The sequence below is a fragment of the Coregonus clupeaformis genome, chromosome 2, assembly GCF_020615455.1.
Source record: "Coregonus clupeaformis isolate EN_2021a chromosome 2, ASM2061545v1, whole genome shotgun sequence".
NCBI classification, from domain to species: domain Eukaryota; kingdom Metazoa; phylum Chordata; class Actinopteri; order Salmoniformes; family Salmonidae; genus Coregonus; species Coregonus clupeaformis.
The window spans coordinates 14377168-14397253 of NC_059193.1; positions in this window are offsets into that span (position 1 = coordinate 14377168).

Consider the following 20086-nt stretch of genomic DNA (forward strand, 5'->3'; position numbering starts at 1 on the left):
ACTCTAGGACCAGGGACTCAGCCTCCTGTTGTCTCTCCTTGAGTTTCTTACTGAAACGCATCAGCCTTGGTTTTAGCAGAGTTTAGCTTCTGTTGAGCAGCTTTCAGTTCCTTCTCTCTCTCTGCCTCCGCATTCTTCATCTTGTTCTCCAACACCTTGTACTTCTCCTCTGCCTTCTTCTGGACCTCCTTACTACTGCGCAGGGTCTCCTCACACTCCTCGATGGTCCTGCGCAGCCTCTCCAGCTCCTCCTGTTGCTTAGGGAAGGAGCTCTGTTGGAGTTTAGCCTGGAGGATATCTAACTCTTCTGTCTTCATGTCTAACTGTTGCTTTAACAAACGATACCTCTCAGCGGTCCCCTTCAGACCAGACAGTTCTTTGTCCAGATTCTGTAGCTCCGTCTCTGTGTCGGTCTGGGCACCTGCCATCCCTATCAGAGCCCGGGCGGGAGTGAGTAACTCGGAGGATTGCACCGGAGCCTTCCCAGGATGAGTCTTGCCTCTCCGTTTCCAGGTACTCGGGTTATCCTCTCCTGAGACTCTCTCCAGAGTGGGTAAAAGGCTGGGCAGTCTCGTCCAATTAGGACAGGGACGGGGGAGGGAATCAACCACCCCCGCCGTCGTGTGTATGGTTCCCCGTGTGCTGGTCATTGTAAGTTCAGTAATGGGGTATTCTCTGGTGTCCCCATGGACACAGGAAACTGGGAGGACTTTCCCCGGGGTCAGACACGTTGGGCCCACCAAATCCTTACGCACCAGGGTGGCCCGGCTACCAGAATCCAGTAAGGCCTCCACATCATGGTGATTCACAGTTACCGGGCAGGTGGGGGGGTCGATCTGGGCCGCCATCTACGACTCCCAAGAGCGAGGCAAAACGGTGTGTGGGTGCTGAGCTGGAGGACTCCGCAGTGGGCATAGGTTCATCGGCTGGTTTCCCACACTGCCAGGAGATATGTCCCATCTCCCCCACACCGGTAACACTGTCGAAGTTTCCCCCTCCTGGTGTACTCTTCTTGGACCCGCCTGGTTTCTGGCTCCCCCTGGAGCCGGGATAAGTCCTGACGTGGCTGGGTTCGAGACCTTGGGGTCCCTTTGGACGGGTTCTTCCCATTTGTGGTGGGGCCGCACTCCTGGGGTCTTTTCGGGAAGCATTCAGCATCTCCGCTGTGGCCTGGTACTTTTCCACAGCTTCCACGGTCAGATCAGCCGTGGTCAAGGCCTGTTGACTGATGAACCGTTTTGCCTCATAAGGCAGGGCGCGTGGGTAACGATCCACCACAACGGCCTCCACCACCGCCGCTGCTGTATTCCTCTGCGGATCCAGCCATTTCCTTGCGATTCGGACAAGTTCATGCATCTGCGCCCGAGGAGGTTGGTCTGGTTGGAAGGTCCAGCTGTGAAAGCGCTGGGCCATACCAAACGTTGTGAGTCCATATCTGCTGAGGATCTCAGCCTTCAGGGCATCATAGTCAGTAACCTGGTCAGGGCCCAGGTCCCGGACAGCATTCAGCGATTCCCCGGTTAGAAAGGGGGCTAACAGACCAACCCACTGTTGCTTGGGCCAGGCTTCCCTAGTGGCCGTGGCCTCAAATGCATGCAGGTATGCCTCAATGTCATCGGTAGCTCCCATCTTAGATATAAAGTCACTTGCCTTTATTGGGCGGGTATTTTGGACAACCCTCTGTCTCTGCAACTGCAATTCCTCTGCCTTCAGAAGGTTGGCTTTCTTTTGCTCCTCCAAGAGAGCCACGTTTGCTTGCATCTGGGCTTGCTGGCCAGCAACAAGGGCTTTCAATATGTCCTCCATTTCAGTCGGCGGGGAGCCTACGGCCAACTTGGAAAACTGGGTGATCAAACCTTCGGTATCCTCCTCTGACATGCACTATTAACGCTTGAGTATGCCCGTGTTCTCCACCATCTGTGACGTCACGAGAGGCTACACAGCTTTCAGCGGGGTTGCTCAAGTAGTGCAAGGAGACAAGGTTCAAACAAAACAAGGATTTTATTATAGGTCTTGGGAAATTAACGAAAATATAACAAAATTATGTTCTCTTGTGGCTCTTTAAGGGTTAACAGTTCAGGGATGTCTCTTCCACATCCAAAATCATAATTCTCACTCGCTCAGATAACTTTTCCCTAGCCTTACTGTAGTCCACGTTGCAGCTAGTGGCCAACCCAGCAAAAAGTCCTTCCAAATGTCTCTCACGTATTTCCACAGGTGCATATATCCAAAGGTGAGTGTTTCCCAAAGGTAAGTATCTCCAAATCCTTATATTCCTCCTGGAAGTGGACGTGCAGCACTCTTGTCCTCCAGAGAGCCCAGGTTGGAGACTGTGTTTCTTCACCCCCCACACACTCCCTCAGTGTGTCTCTTCCCTTCCCAAACCTTCAGCTCATCAGCTCCTCATTTGTTTCAGCTGCGTGGGAAGATTGGCCATAGAGGGGTGGAGTTCCCGACCATACCAGCAGATGGAGCCATAGCTGTCTGGGTTTGCAGCCACCTCAGGGGGATGTAACGTCCCTCCAGGACCCAGCCTCTCGTGACATCACACTGTGGATGTATATCAAGGCCTACCTTCAAACTCAGTGCCTCTTTGCTTGACGTCATGGTCTGGACTGGAGCCGCTGACCGGAGCTGGACTGGGCACCGGTGGAGTGGACTGCTCTGGCTCCGGAGTGGAGCCGCTGACCGAAGCTGGATCAGGCACCGGTGGAACGGGCACGGGCCGTGCCGGACTGGACAAATGCACCACTGGTCTGGTGCGAGGGACAGGAACGGGCCGGGCCGGAATGGCGACGCGCACCACTGGCTTGGTGCGAGGAGCAGGAACAGGCCGGGCCGGGCTGGCGACGCGCACCACTGGCTTGGTGCGAGGAGCAGGAACAGGCCGGGCCGTACTGGCGACGCGCACCACAGGCTTGGTGCGAGGGGCAGGAACGGGCCGGGCCGTACTGGGAACACGCACCACTTTCTTGGTGCGAGGAGCAGGACTGGGTTCCTTTATTAACCCCCGCTCCTTCTGCTGCCTAACCAGCTCCTCTCGCCGTGCCTCTACTCTTTCCTTCTCCCTTTTAGCCTCCTGTAGCGCCTCTCTCGGACCGAATAATTCCTGCTTCCTCTGAACCAATAGCCCCCGTAACATGGTGGCCTCCTCTCCTAATCTGCAGATCCGCCCTTTAACGGCCTCCTGCTGCCTCGTCGTCCACACCGTGTGCCCCCCCAAATGTTTTTATTGGGGTTGCCTCTCGGGACTCCGTCGTCGGCACTGTTGGCGTCGTTTCTCCTCTCCTACCTGGGCATCCTCCTTCATCGCCCTCCGATAACGGACGGCCTCCTCCTCCGTAATTCTCCCCCAACCGAGGAGGACATCTACTAACGTAACCTCCTGTTGAGTCCCAGGCGTTTGCTCCTTCTCGGCACGCTGCTTGGTCCTTGTTTGGTGGGATCTTCTGTCACGTTCGTTTAATGACGGGTCAGACCAAGGCGCAGCATGATATGCGTACATGTTTATTTTAACTGTTAAACACATGACAAAACAACAAAGGAAACGAAACGTGAAGTCCAAGGTAGCACACACAACATACCTTAACCGGAACAAGATCCCACAACTAGACAGTGCAAATAGGCTGCCTAAGTATGGTCCCCAATCAGAGACAACGAGCGACAGCTGCCCCTGATTGGGAACCACACCGGCCAACATAGAAATACACCTACTAGATACAACAACATAGAACATTCACAACAAGGAATATACACACCCTGACTCAACATATAAGTGTCCCCTGAGTCAGGGCGTGACAGTCAGGAGGAATGGGCCAACATTCACCTAATTTATTGTGGGAAGCTTGTGGAAGGCTACCCGAAACATTTGACCCAAGTTAAACAATTTAAAGGCTATGCTACCAAATACTAATTGAGTGTATGTAAACTTCTGATCCACTGGGAATGTGATGAAAGAAATCAAAGCTGAAATAAATCATTCTCTCTACTATTATTCTGACATTTCACATTCTTTAAATAAAGTGGTGATCCTAACTGACCTAAGACAGGGAATTTTTACTGGGATTAAATGTCAGGAATTGTGAAAAACTGAGTTTAAATGTATTTGGCTAAGGTGTGTGTAAACTTCCGACTTTAACTGTATCTATGACAGACAGAGAGGGCAGAGAAGAGAGGGAGGAAGATAGAGGAGAAGAGAGTGGTGACAGACAGAGAGGGAAGAGAGACGGAGTGGGGGAAAGAGGGAGGAGGAGGGAGGAGAAGGGAGCGGTGAGAGACAAAGACAGTTCTCTCCTCTAACTCTTTAATCTCTCTGAGCCACAGGCAGAAGCAAAGACTAGTCAGCACCTCTGCTGTCCACTCCCTCTCTCATCCTCTCTCCCCCCTCTCTCTCATCCTCTCTCCCTCTCTCTCATCCTCTCTCCCCCCTCTCTCTCATCCTCCCTCCCTCTCTCTCATCTCTCCCTCCCTCTCTCTCATCCTCTCTCCCTCTCATCCTCTCTCTCTCCCTCCCTCTCTCTCTCTCATCCTCTCCCTCCCTCTCTCTCGTCTCTCCCTCCCTCTCTCTCATCTCTCCCTCCCTCTCTCTCATCCTCTCTCCCTCTCATCCTCTCTCTCTCGTCTCTCCCTCCCTCTCTCCCTCCCTCTCTCTCGTCTCTCCCTCCCTCTCTCTCGTCTCTCCCTCCCTCTCTCTCATCCTCTCTCCCTCCATACCTCTCTCATATTCTAACACTCTACATCTGACCTTCTCTCTCTTCCTTTCTCTCACATGTTTACCCTCTATTACTCCCCCTGACTCACTCTCCCTCTTTTTTTGTTTCTCTCTCACTATACCCACCTCCCGCTATCTGCCTCACCCCCTCCCTCTCCACCTCTCTCTCTCTCCCTCCCGCTATCTGCCTCACACCCTCCCTTTCTCCCTCCCGCTATCTGCCTCACCCCCTCCCTCTCCACCTCCCTCTCCTTGTCTTCCTCGGCGGTACCAGTACACCAAATCTGGAACCAACAGGACCCTGAACAGCTTCTACCCCCAAGCCATTATACTGGTGAACAAGACCGCTAAATACAGTGAGGGGAAAAAGTATTTGATCCCCTGCTGATTTTGTACATTTGCCCACTGACAAAGAAATGATCAGTCTATAATTTTAATGGTAGGTTTATTTGAACAGTGAGAGACAGAATAACAACAAAAAAATCCAGAAAAACGCATTTCAAAAATGTTATAAATTGATTAGCATTTTAATGAGGGAAATAAGTATTTGACCCCCTCTCAATCAGAAAGATGTCTGGCTTACAGGTGTCTTTTATACAGGTAACGAGCTGAGATTAGGAGCACACTCTTAAAGGGAGTGCTCCTAATCTCAGCTTGTTACCTGTATAAAAGACACCTGTCCACAGAAGCAATCAATCAATCAGATTCCAAACTCTCCACCATGGCCAAGACCAAAGAGCTCTCCAAGGATGTCAGGGACAAGATTGTAGACCTACACAAGGCTGGAATGGACTACAAGACCATCGCCAAGCAGCTTGGTGAGAAGGTGACAACAGTTGGTGTGATTATTCGCAAATGGAAGAAACACAAAAGAACTGTTAATCTCCCTCGGCCTGGGGCTCCATGCAAGATCTCACCTCGTGGAATTGCAATGATCATGAGAACGGTGAGGAATCAGCCCAGAACTACACGGGAGGATCTTGTCAATGATCTCAAGGCAGCTGGGACCATAGTCACCAAGAAAACAATTGGTAACACACTACGCCGTGAAGGACTGAAATCCTGCAGCGCCCGCAAGGTCCCCCTGCTCAAGAAAGCACATATACAGGCCCGTCTGAAGTTTGCCAATGAACATCTGAATGATTCAGAGGAGAACTGGGTGAAAGTGTTGTGGTCAGATGAGACCAAAATGGAGCTCTTTGGCATCAACTCAACTCGCCGTGTTTGGAGGAGGAGGAATGCTGCCTATGACCCCAAGAACACCATCCCCACCGTCAAACATGGAGGTGGAAACATTATGCTTTGGGGGTGTTTTTCTGCTAAGGGGACAGGACAACTTCACCGCATCAAAGGGACGATGGACAGGGCCATGTACCGTCAAATCTTGGGTGAGAACCTCCTTCCCTCAGCCAGGGCATTGAAAATGGGTCATGGATGGGTATTCCAGCATGACAATGACCCAAAACACACGGCCAAGGCAACAAAGGAGTGGCTCAAGAAGAAGCACATTAAGGTCCTGGAGTGGCCTAGCCAGTCTCCAGACCTTAATCCCATAGAAAATCTGTGGAGGGAGCTGAAGGTTCGAGTTGCCAAACGTCAGCCTCAAAACCTTAATGACTTGCAGAAGATCTGCAAAGAGGAATAGGACAAAATCCCTCCTGAGATGTTTGCAAACCTGGTGGCCAACTACAAGAAACGTCTGACCTCTGTGATTGCCAACAAGGGTTTTGCCACCAAGTACTAAGTCATGTTTTGCAGAGGGGTCAAATACTTATTTCCCTCATTAAAATGCAAATAAATTTATAACATTTTTGACATGCGTTTTTCTGGATTTTTTTGTTGTTATTCTGTCTCTCACTGTTCAAATAAACCTACCATTAAAATGATAGACTGATCATGTCTTTGTCAGTGGGCAAACGTACAAAATCAGCAGGGGATCAAATTCTTTTTTCCCTCACTGTAGCTAATCAAATGGCTACCTGGACTACTTGCATTGACCCTTTTTTGCACTGACTCTTTTGCACTGAGTTATGAACACACACTGGACTCTACCCACACACTGGACTCAACCCACACACTGGACTCTACCCACACACTGGACTCAACCCACACACTGGACTCAACCCACACACTGGACTCAACACACACGCTGGACTCAACACACACATCAAATCAAATTGAATTTGTCACATGCGCCGAATACAACAGGTATAGACTTTACTGTGAAATGCTTACTTACGAGCTCTTTCCCAACAACGCAGCGTTAAAAAGTAAGACAAATTTGCAAACAAATTAATGATGAAATAGTAACACAATAAAATAACCGTAAAGAGGCTACATACAAGGAGTACCGGGACAGAGTCAATGTGCAGGGTACGAGGTTGTTGAGGGAATTGAGGTAATACGTACATGTAGGTAGGTGTAAAAGTGACTAGGCAATCAAGATAGATAATAAACAGAATAGTTGCAGTGTATGTGAAAAGTGTGAAAGTGTGTGAGCGTACGTAGTGTCTGTGTGTGTGTGTGTGTGTGTGTGTGTGTGTGTGTGTGTGTGTGTGTGTGTGCTTGCGTGTGTGTGGACGTGTTTAACCAGAAGTCCCCACAAGAATAGTAAAAAAAAAAAACATTTTACCAACTGGGGACATTTTGTTAGTCCCCACAAGGTCAAATGCTATTTCTAGGGGGTTTAGGGTTAAGGTTAGAATTAGTGTTAGAGTTAGAATTAGGTTTTGGGTTAGGGTTAGGAGCTAGGGTTAGTTTTAGGGTTAGGGTTAGGAGCTAGGGTTAGGTTTAGGGTTATGGTTAAGGTTAGGTTTTGGGGTTAAGGTTAGGGTTAAGGTTAAGGTTAAGGTTAAGGTTAAGGTTAGGTTTAGGGTTAGGGTTAGAGTGTCACAACCTCATCCATCAGACTCTGAGTGGCACAGAGAGACTGGCACTTACCTCAGGACCACAGCAGCTGGGGCACACCGTGCCAACACCAGCACATGGACACATGCACACGCACACACATGCATGCACGAACACACACGGGCACACAGGCACTCTCTCACACATGCACGCACGCACACACTCACGTACGCATGTACGCACACACACACACACACTTATCACTGATTCCAGGTAAGTCTTAATCTGTTCCTGTTGATCGGATCCAGTAAGAAAATGATTACTTTTCCAAGTGTCGGTGTGCGCACTTCCATATCGCTGTGGAAACTACCCATTGTTGCTCGGCTGCTGAGACAGGAAGCACCTTTCACAACAACTCCTTCACACACATACTCCAAGCATTGCCTGAAAAACTGCCAAAGACTCCAGCCACCCAAGACATGGACTGTTCTCCATGCTCCCGTCCGGCAGGTGGTACCTGTACATCCATGCTCAGAAAAACAGACTCCTAAAATGCTTCTATCGCCATAAGACTGTTAAATGGCTACCAACTACTGCTCTCCATCTCCCACAGACTATCCATACTGACTCTAAGCCCATCCACACGTCTCTACCCACTCAGACACAACCTACACTGCTGCTAAAATGATAATTGATTTCCATTACCATTAGTATCTATCTATTTATCCTGCTACTGGTCACTATTACTCCTGTTTACATGTTTATATTACCATTAGTATATTACATTAATTATTTAAAGTGCCTTCAAAAAGTATTCACACACCTTGACATACAAATTGAGATTAAAATTGATTTAATTGTCATTTTTTGACATCGATCTACAAAAAAATACTCTGTAATGTCAAAGTGTAATAAAATTCTAACGTTAAAATAAATAAATAAGGAAAATAAATTCCCACACCAAATACTAACAAACACATACGAACAACAACTTACAGACGCACACAAACAACAACTACATTTCCTCTGTCCAGACTCGGATTAAAAGTAAATTTACATTGTGGTCCTCTGTAGCTCAATTGGTAGAGCATGGCGCTTGTAACGCCAGGGTAGTGGGTTCGATCCCCGGGACCACCCATACGTAAAAATTTATGCACACATGACTGTAAGTTGCTTTGGATAAAAGCATCTGCTAAATGGCATATTATTATTATTATTGTAATTCTTCTGACAGCCAACATTCTAGCTCCGCCCATAACTTTTAGACTTTGTAATGTATTTGATACCATTCCACTCATTCCTCTCCGGCCATTACCACTATCCTGTTCCCCCAAATTAAGGTGCCAACAACCTCCTTTGTAATATATCTTGATCCATCCTCAGTTATCTCCTATCACAGCCATTAAACTATGTAACTGTTTTAAAATCATCATTGGCCTCATGGTGAAATACCTGAGCGGTTTCCTTCCTCTCCGGCAACTGAGTTAGGAAAGGGCGCCTGTATCTTTGTAATGACTGGGTGTATTGATGCACCATCCAAAGTGTAATTAACAACTTCACCATGCTCAAAGGGATATTCAATGTCTGTATGTTTTTTTTACGTCCCCTTCTTTTCAAGGCATTGGAAAACCTCCATGGTCTTTGTGGTTGAATCTGTGCTTGAAATTCACTGCTCGACTGACGGACCTTACAAATAATTGTATATGTGGGGTACAGAGATGGGGTAGTCATTTAAAAATAATGTTAAACACCATTATTGCACACAGAGTGAATCCATGCAACTGATTATGTGACTTTTACTCCTAAACCTATTTAGGCATGCCATAACAAAAGGTTTGAATACTTATTGACTCAAGACAATTCAGCTTTACATTTTTTATTAATTTGTAAACATTTCTAAAAACATAATTCCACTTTGGGGTATTGTGTGTAGATCAGTGACACAAAATCTCAATTTAATCTATTTTCAATCCAGGCTGTAACACAACTAAATGTGTCAAGGGTGTGAATACTTTCTGAAGGCACTGTGTCTATTCCTGCTACCAGTCACTTTTCAGCCCTGTTACTTGCCTTCGGAAAGTACTCAGACCCCTTGACTTTTTCCACATTTTGTTACGTTATAGCCTTATTTTAAAATGTATTAAATAATTAAAAATCCTCAGCAATCTACACACAATACTCCATAATGACAAAGCGACATTTCTGCAAATTTATAAAAAATAAAAAACAGAAATACCCTTGCACATTGAATAAGGTACTGACACTAACCTGTATATACAACCACTCCAGTACCCCTCTACATTGAATAAGGTACTGACCTGTATATACAACCACTCCAGTACCCCTCTACATTGAATAAGGTACTGACCTGTATATACAACCACTCCAGTACCCCTGAACATTGAATAAGGTACTGACACTAACCTGTATATACAACCACTCCAGTACCCCTGAACATTGAATAAGGTACTGACACTGACCTGTATATACAACCACTCCAGTACCCCTCTACATTGAATAAGGTACTGACACTAACCTGTATATACAACCACTCCAGTACCCCTCTACATTGAATAAGGTACTGACACTAACCTGTATATACAACCACTCCAGTACCCCTGCACATTGAATAAGGTACTGACACTAACCTGTATATACTTGCATTCTCATGTTTCTTTAACTCTTATCGTAGTTCTTGTGTGGTTTTTATTCTTACTTAAATGTTTTATTATATTTTATATTATTATCTATATTATTATTATTATTATTATTATTATTATTATTATTATTATTGCATTGTATCATGTGCACGTGGTGAATAAACTTTTAAACTTGAAACTTACATTTTAACATTTTAGCAGACACTCTTATCCAGAGCGACTTACAGGAGCAATTAGGGTTAAGTGCCTTCCTCAAGGGCACATCGGCATATTTTTCACCTAGTCGGCTCAGGGATTCTAACCAGCAACCTTTCGGTTACTGGCCCGACGCACTTAATCGCTAGCCTACACAACTTGAAACTTGAAACACACACACACAAACACACACACACACACACACACACACACACACACACACACACACATAATTGCCTGAACCCGATTAATCAACCCCACTTGCTTGTTTGGTAACTTAGTAATTTCAACAGGACTGTGACTGTGGCTAAGACTGACCAAAATGACATACACTACCATTCAAAAGTTTGGGGTCACTTAGAAATGTCCTTGTTTTCGAAAGAAAAGCAATTTTTTTGTCCATTAAAATAACATCAAATTGATCAGAAATACAGTGTAGACATTGTTAATGTTGTAAATGGCTATTGTAGCTGGAAACGGCTGAATAATGGAATATCTACATAGGCGTACAGAGGCCCATTATCAGCAACCATCAGTCCTGTGTTCCAATGGCACGTTGTGTTTGCTAATCTAAGATTATTTTTATTAAAGGCTAATTGATAATTAGAAAAACCTTTTGCAATTATGTTAGCACAGCTGAAAACTGTTGTGCTGATTAAAGAAGCAATAAAACTGGCCTTCTTGAGACTAGTTGAGTATCTGGAGCTTCAGCAATTGTGGGTTCGATTACAGGCTCAAAATGGCCAGAAACAAATAACTTTCTTCTGAAACTCGTCAGTCTATTCTTGTTCTGAGAAATGAAGGCTATTCCATGCGAGAAATTGCCAAGAAACTGAAGATCTCGTACAACGCTGTGTACTACTCCCTTCACAGAACAGCGCAAACTGGCTCTAACCAGAATAGAAAGAGGAATGGGAGGCCCCGGTGCACAACTGAGCTAGAGGACAAATACATTAGAGTGTCTAGTTTGAGAAACAGACGCCTCACAGGTCCTCAACTGCCAGCTTCATTAAATAGTATCCGCAAAACACCAGACTCAACGTCAACAGTGAAGAGGCGACTCCAGGATGCTGACCTTCTAGGCAGAGTTGCAAAGAAAAAGCCATATCTTTGACTAACTAATAAAATTAAAAGATTAAGATGGGCAGTCTGAGATATGGCTTTTTTAATCAGCACAACAGTTTTCAGCTGTGCTAACATAATTGCAAAAGGGTTTTCTAATGATAAATTAGCCTTTAATAAAAATTATCTTGGAATTTCAAACACAACGTGCCATTGGAACACAGGACTGATGGTTGCTGATAATGGGCCTCTGTACACCTATGTAGATATTCCATAAAAAATCAGCCGTTTCCAGCTACAATAGCCATTTACAACATTAACAATGTCTACACTGTATTTCTGATAAATTTGATGTTATTTTAATGGACAAAAAAATTGCTTTTCTTTCAAAAACAAGGACATTTCTAAGTGAGCCCAAACTTTTGAACGGTAGTGTAGGACTAGGAGGATTGGAATATGCAGCACAGGGCCCCACACTATCACACACCTCATCAGTTTACTGTTCTTTCAATAGAGAGGAAAATCCCTGAGCATTGAAATTGATCAGTTGCTTCTAATGGTACACAGAGAAGCATGGGATATCATGTGTTGGCACGACAGAGAGGCATTGGATACAGGAATGTCACCTGAAAACGTGGCCGGATTCTCCTGGAATTTATCTGAGAGAAACCGTCTCAGAACCCTCGTAAACAAGGAACGTTGTGGGAACATTAGCTGCTGTAGCCTGTTTGTGTGTCATCATACTAACACACCTGATTCAACTGGAGGTGGATGAACATGATTAGTTGACTCCAGGACTAGACAACCCATGCATTACGTCATGACGTTCACTCATCAGTGTTCATAGAGAAGCCGTAGAAGATTCTCTCTAGTTCTGTCTCTCTCTGGTAGCGTGTGTCTGTCCTGCTTGCCTGTCTGCCTGCCTGCCTGTCTGTCTGTCTGTCTGTCTGTCTGTCTGTCTGTCTGTCTGTCTGTCTGTCTGTCTGTCTGTCTGTCTGTCTGTCTGTCTGTCTGTCTGTCTGTCTGTCTGTCTGTCTGTCTGTCTGCCTGTCTGCCAGTCCCTGGAAGAGCAGCTAGCTATGTGACCATGGCTACACTCAACTATTTCTGTGAGGACAGGCTTATGGGAGGCTCCACTACTGTATATGACAACACACACACACACACACACACACACTGTGTAATCACCGTACTACTCAGCAATAGCTTGACAAAAATCTGTCAAATCCATTTACAGTTTAAGAACGATAGCAGATGTTACAGCCTCAGCTGTACTGCACTGTGTCCATCTTAGAAGTAGTTGTTCCAGTTTCCAAGGCTGCATCGAATTCCAAACGGAGCGCAGCACTCTCCCTATTGCTCAACATATGGTTTAAGCAGAACTCTCTTGAGACACGCCCTGCGTGTTGCAGCTGAATTTCTGGCTTCAACCAGTTCTCCCTCCCTGTCACCAATATCTCTGTCAAAAGAATCAGAAGAAAAAATATATCGGAATCTTTAGACCTTTTATTGTGTGAAGTGTACTAACATTTAACTTCACCGAGACAGGACTGTTTTTATTTCACTTTTGAGTCAGCAATTTCAGATCCAGCAACAATTGACTGTTAACCATTTACCACCACCCCTACCCTCTCTCCCTCACTGCATTCCAGAGGGGTCCCTAAACCAACAAAGACCCCACATCAAACAGCCAGGCCCATGGCTGGGGGAAGCAGGTCGCCCACACACACACACGCACGCACACACACAGACATACAGTGTTGTATAACTAACACACATACACATACACACACACACCAACAGCAGCAGCAGCATCAGCATCCGGACAGGAGGTGATTTCACTGTCTGAGTAACAGTTGGTTGAGTCTGTCTATGAGTCCTGCTGAGGCCATAGACTAAACCAGACCATTAAGCCAGGCGATGTTATGTTACACAGCACCACAGCATTGTTGCACAGCCACAGGGTATTTATTGTAAGGGGCTGGTCTGAGCTCTACATGAGCTTTGTGGGGTGTTGGTATTCAGGAGTGCTCAGTGGTGGAAGGACTAAGTGTTATAGTATAGTTGCACACGTGTGTGTTTGTGTGTGTGTGTGTATTTGTGTGTGTGTGTGTGCGCGTATTCAGGAGTGGTGGTAGAGTTGCTCATACGTTACAGTAGTAGGCAACGTCTCTGAACGTGCCGTCTGTTGGCTGTGTGACTAATGCTGTGGTGGTGTAGTGGAATGATGTGGTGTACGCTCAGATCAGGTGTCCCAACTACATCTGCTCCCCCAAAGGCTTCCTGTTCCTGTTCCTGTTCCTGGCTAGAGTGCAGCAGGTTCATATCCATCCATCACCCAACCCACCCACTGTAACCAGCCACTTAGTAATGTCTAATTGATCTGTCAGGGATCCTGATGGGGTCCTGTCATCATAATGTCGTGACGTGACTTACTTTAATGTATGACTGTAATATATCGAATCACCAAACTATGTTTAATTGTCACTCAATTAAATTAATCATGTAACAATTAACTCATTAGGAATTTGGGGCACCACGGAAGAAGTTGTTTAACGAGTTACCATCTACCGAATTAAATTCTTAGAAGATATATATGTTATATATCGATAACAGTCACTTATTAAATAATTACCTCTTATCAGTCTCATTCTGAACGTCACATAATCCTTGAACCTGCAAGAACCCTAACCTTATAATACAATGAAAACAGGTCCCTAGTGGACTGGACTAACAATAGCATGAATGCTTGGGCAGAAGGAGGGTCAGAGTGGAAGGGAGAGACAGAGATTCAAACTATCGTGGTTACTTTGGAAACTACGCCACACGGAAATACAAATGCTTAAAACCCACTAAACGCTCATTCGGTTTAGAAATGCAACATGTATTTACGTGTAGCTGTCCTCGATAGTTGAGTTAATAATAAAAATAATATGCCATTTAGCAGACGCTTTTATCCAAAGCAACTTACAGTCATGTGTGCATACATTTTTACGAATGGGTGGTCCCGGGGATCGAACCCACTAGCCTGGCGTTACAAGCGCCATGCTCTACCAATTGAGCTACAGAGTTGATGATGTTGGACTCTGGTTTGCCCTCCAGAGATCCCAATGTACTTGGTAGAGTTTCTGGTCGTAGTGGTGGTTAGAATGGATACTTCAGATGTACCAGCGGTTGTCGGAGAGGGATTGTCCTTTCCAACTCGTGTCTTTAGTGAAAGTTCTCTAGACGACTGTACATGCCAGCTGCAGACTGAAATGATAAGGTCTAGTGCATTGTCTTCTTCTTCACCTCGTGTAGAGGTTGAGAGTTTCAGAGTTTCTCCATTTCAAACGTGTGGACTAACGTCTCATATTTTCTGGTCTAACCATTTTGTAACGTGTAGCTTCAGCTTCACGCTTCTTGGTCTTGTAGAAATTCAACCATTTGCAACATCCGGCTTATACCGTAGTATGCTTGGTCTTCCTTTGGTAATGGAGTTGTAGTTTTAAAGCAGTTTGTAACGTTTAGCTCACGCTTCACGTCTGCTGGTCTTGTAGAGTTTCAACTATTTTAAGCCGTGGGCTTCCTGGTCTGGTAGAAATTCAACCATTTGCAATGTTTAGCTCACGCTTCACGTCTGCTGGTCTAATGTTAAAATGTTTTTCAAGGCTTTTTATGCACTCAGGGTAAAAGGGGCGTCCCATCATGTTTGCGCTCATCTGGGCGTGGCCACTGACTGAGAACAAATCAATATGGAAAACAATCATCTCATCTAGAATGCTAAAATCACATTGTTAACTTCACAAAAGTATTAGTATACTTAATAATTCGTTTTATACAACAATTAGATGCAAACCTCATAACTGGGAAGTGAGAACAGCTGGGGATATACTAGATTACTGTAGATCGAAGGAGAGCAGCTGTGGATATACTAGATTACTGTAGATCGAAGGAGAACAGCTGGGGATATACTAGATTACTGTAGATCGAAGGAGAGCAGCTGTGGATATACTAGATTACTGTAGATCGAAGGAGAACAGCTGGGGATATACTAGATTACTGTAGATCGAATGAGAACAGCTGTGGATATACTAGATTACTGTAGATCGAAGGAGAACAGCTGGGGATATACTAGATTACTGTAGCTCGAATGAGAACAGCTGTGGATATACTAGATTACTGTAGATCGAAGGAGAACAGCTGTGGCTATACTAGATTACTGTAGATCGAAGGAGAACAGCTGTGGATATACTAGATTACTGTAGATCGAAGGAGAACAGCTGGGGATATACTAGATTACTGTAGATCGAAGGAGAACAGCTGGGGATATACTAGATTACTGTAGATCGAAGGAGAACAGCTGGGGATATACTAGATTACTGAAGATCGAAGGAGAACAGCTGGGGATATACTAGATTACTGAAGATCGAAGGAGAACAGCTGGGGATATACTAGATTACTGTAGATCGAAGGAGAACAGCTGTGGATATACTAGATTACTGTAGATAGAAGGAGAACAGCTGGGGATATACTAGATTACTGTAGATCGAAGGAGAACAGCTGGGGATATACTAGATTACTGTAGATCGAAGGAGAACAGCTGGGGATATACTAGATTACTGTAGATCGAAGGAGAACAGCTGGGGATATACTAGATTACTGTAGATCGAAGGAGAACAGCTGGGGATATACTAGATTACTGTAGATCGAAGGAGAACAGCTGGGGATATACTAGATTACTGTAGATCGAAGGAGAACAGCTGGGGATATACTAGATTACTGTAGCTCGAATGAGAACAGCTGTGGATATACTAGATTACTGTAGATCGAAGGAGAACAGCTGTGGCTATACTAGATTACTGTAGATCGAAGGAGAACAGCTGTGGATATACTAGATTACTGTAGATCGAAGGAGAACAGCTGCGGATATACTAGATTACTGTAGCTGGGTAGCCTTCTAGCTGGCTAGCCAGGTCTGCTTGTGATTTTGCCAGCCCTTTTGTCATTGGCATGAACACATGTGGAGATGATTTATGGAAAGAGAAAATGTTCTTAAGAAGTTAAGAGTAAACGTAAGTTACTCAAGAAATTACTTAAGACGAAACTCTTCAGAAAGCTTGCAAGGGCTGGCTGCACATCCTGAAGGTGACCCTTGGCCAGGATACAGGTGCTCTGGTTGAAAGGACTAGCTGAAGCATGGGGGAAAGGAGGGAGGAGAAGAGAGGTGAAAGGGAGGGGGTGGGGACAAATATTATCTTTTCTATAATTACTGCCAGTGACTGAAAGGCCAAAAGGACACAGTAGTGTTATCGTCCCAGACCGGTCTCTCTTTTTAAATATCACTACAATATGAGGCCATACTGACACACTCGCACAGGAAGTTTACCAGATAGCTATAATAATGGTGACCTTTACTATCAAGGTGAAGCCTAGGCCACTAGTATAGAAATGTTATTAATCTATAATAACAGATAGGAGGAGTAGCTTGAGGTAAAAAAGAAAACGTATCTTAACCACCTCAGATCTTGAATAAGATTACCTTCTTCCAATCCAAAACAGCTGACCCTAAACTGACATTAGATCAGTGTCTATAGGTAACTTTGTTGCATCATGATTCTGAGTTTAAATCACTCATCAGTGTATAGATAGCAGCTGATATGGATATGAGCTATAGGCTGTATTTACACAGGCAGTCCAATTCTGATCTTTTGGCCAATTATTTATTTTTTATTTAACCTTTATTTAACCAGGTAAGCAAGTTGAGAACAAGTTCTCATTTACAACTGCGACCTGGCCAAGATAAAGCAAAGCAGTGCGATAAAAAACAACAACACAGAATTACATATGGGGTAAAACAAAACATAAAGTAAAAAAAAATGTTACAGAAAATATATATACAGTGTGTTCAAATGTAGCAAGTTATGGAGGTAAGGCAATAAATAGGCCATAGTGCTAAATAATTACAATTAGTATTAACACTGGAATGATAGATGTGCAAGAGATTATGTGCAAATAGAGATACTGGGGTGCAAATGAGCAAAATAAATAACAATATGGGGATGAGGTAGTTGGGTGGGCTCATTTCAGATGGGCTGTGTACAGGTGCAGTGATCGGTAAGGTGCTCTGACAACTGATGCTTAAAGTTAGTGAGGGAGATAAGAGTCTCCAGCTTCAGAGATTTTTGCAATTCGTTCCAGTCATTGGCAGCAGAGAACTGGAAGGAATGGCGGCCAAAGGAGGTGTTGGCTTTGGGGATGACCAGTGAGATATACCTGCTGGAGCGCATACTACGGGTGGGTGTTGCTATGGTGACCAATGAGCTAAGATAAGGCGGGGATTTGCCTAGCAGTGATTTATAGATGGCCTGGAGCCAGTGGGTTTGACGACGAATATGTAGTGAGGACCAGCCAACAAGAGCGTACAGGTCACAGTGGTGGGTAGTGTATGGGGCTTTGGAGACAAAACGGATGGCACTGTGATAGACTACAGTCAATTTGCTGAGTAGAGTGTTGGAGGCTATTTTGTAAATGACATCGCCGAAGTCAAGGATCGGTAGGATAGTCAGTTTTACGAGGGCATGTTTGGCAGCATGAGTGAAGGAGGCTTTGTTACGAAATAGGAAGCCGATTCTAGATTTAACTTTGGATTGGAGTTGCTTAATGTGAGTCTGGAAGGAGAGTTTACAGTCTAACCAGACACCTAGGTATTTGTAGTTGTCGACATACTCTAGGTCAGACCCGTCGAGAGTAGTGATTCTAGTCGGGTGGGCGGGTGCCAGCAGCGTTCGATTGAAGAGCATGCATTTAGTTTTACTAGCGTTTAAGAGCAGTTGGAGGCTACTGAAGGAGTGTTGTATGGCATTGAAGCTCGTTTGGAGGTTTGTTATCACAGGGCCAGATGCATACAAAATGGTGTCGTCTGCGTAGAGGTGGATCTGAGAGTCACCAGCAGCAAGAGCGACATCATTGATATACACAGAGAATAGAGTCGGCCCGAGAATTGAACCCTGTGGCACCCCCATAGAGACTGCCATAGGTCCAGACAACAGGCCCTCCGATTTGACACATTGAACTCTATCTGAGAAGTAGTTGGTGAACCAGGCGAGGCAGTCATTAGAGAAACCAAGGCTATTTAGTCTGCCAATAAGAATGCGGTGGTTGACAGAGTCGAAAGCCTTGGCCAGGTCGATGAAAACGGCTGCACAGTAGTGTCTATTATCGATCGCGGTTATAATATCGTTTAGGACCTTGAGCGTGGCTGAGGTGCACCCATGCCCAGCTCGGAAACCGGATTGCATAGCGGAGAAGGTACGGTGGGATTCGAAATGGTCGGTGATCTGTTTGTTAACTTGGCTTTCAAAAACTTTCGAAAGGCAGGGCAGGATGGATATAGGTCTGTAACAGTTTGGATCTAGAGTGACCGCAGCAGCTTTCCAATCTCTGGGGATCTCAGACGTTACGAAAGAGAGGTTGAACAGGCTAGTAATAGGTCAAAGGACCAATTAGTGGAAAAAATATCAGAATTAGTCTGCCTGCAGCGTTAGTGACACAGACAAAGCATAATAAATACAATGACTTCGTGAATTCGGAGAAAAAATACTTTATTTTCGGAGAAAGAAAACAAACCCTTTTTGACTAGAAATCACTTCAAAACTGCAGGTTGTTTCCAGGATGTTTTTCTTGAGGAGGGTTATTCGTTTTTAAAAGGCTGACCACTTGAATGAATTCACATTTCATCATGATCTTAGCATGGATCTCAGTGTATATTACAGGACAGTAAATCACTGAGTATTTCCCTAACCATGCCCACCATGCTAAGACAAGACAACAACACAACTAACTGGCAGGTCACAGAAATAAATGACTGAAATTGGAGATAACACTGTTGGAGATTTATGTCCAACTCGTTTCTTATAGACAATAAAAACTACGCCATTTGTGTGTGTTTCTGCCTTCCAACACTCGCTACAATGGCTGGACTCAACAAGGCACCAGCGTTTACCTTGCACCTATTCCACATCCTGATTGTAATACATAAAAATCTAAACTGGATTCTAGATTTTAAACATTCTAGAATATTTTCTATATTCTATATTTTGGGATTCTAGAGTAGGTTCTGTTAAATGTACTTCTATGTCTGGATGCTTTGCATGTCTTCTTCACAGAGTCAAACACAGAAGACCAATGCAACCACGTCATAATGGTACACACAGAGAGACCTGTCAGTGGTACATTGGTGGAATACACCACAGCGCTGTTTAATCAATCAATCAATAAGTCAATCAACCAACCACAGTGGTGTGTGTTCTCAGCTGCCTGTAACCAGAGTGCCGATATCACAGTCAGCAATCAGGTAGCTCTATGAGACCAAGAGGACTCTTACTTTTAAATGTCGATTTCTCCAAAAGTACTGTACATGTTTTATTCCTTTTATCTTAATTCTCATCAATAAATAGGATTGAACATTTAAATATAAAAACACAATGATGACCTGATATATAATCTTTACAAACTGGCAGTGCATCTTTGGGTAGAAGAAGCAGTTAAAAATCTGCATAAATACAGCAACAACAACACATAAATAAATAAATTAAAAGAGGAAGTATATGGTATAAATAAAAGTTTTACA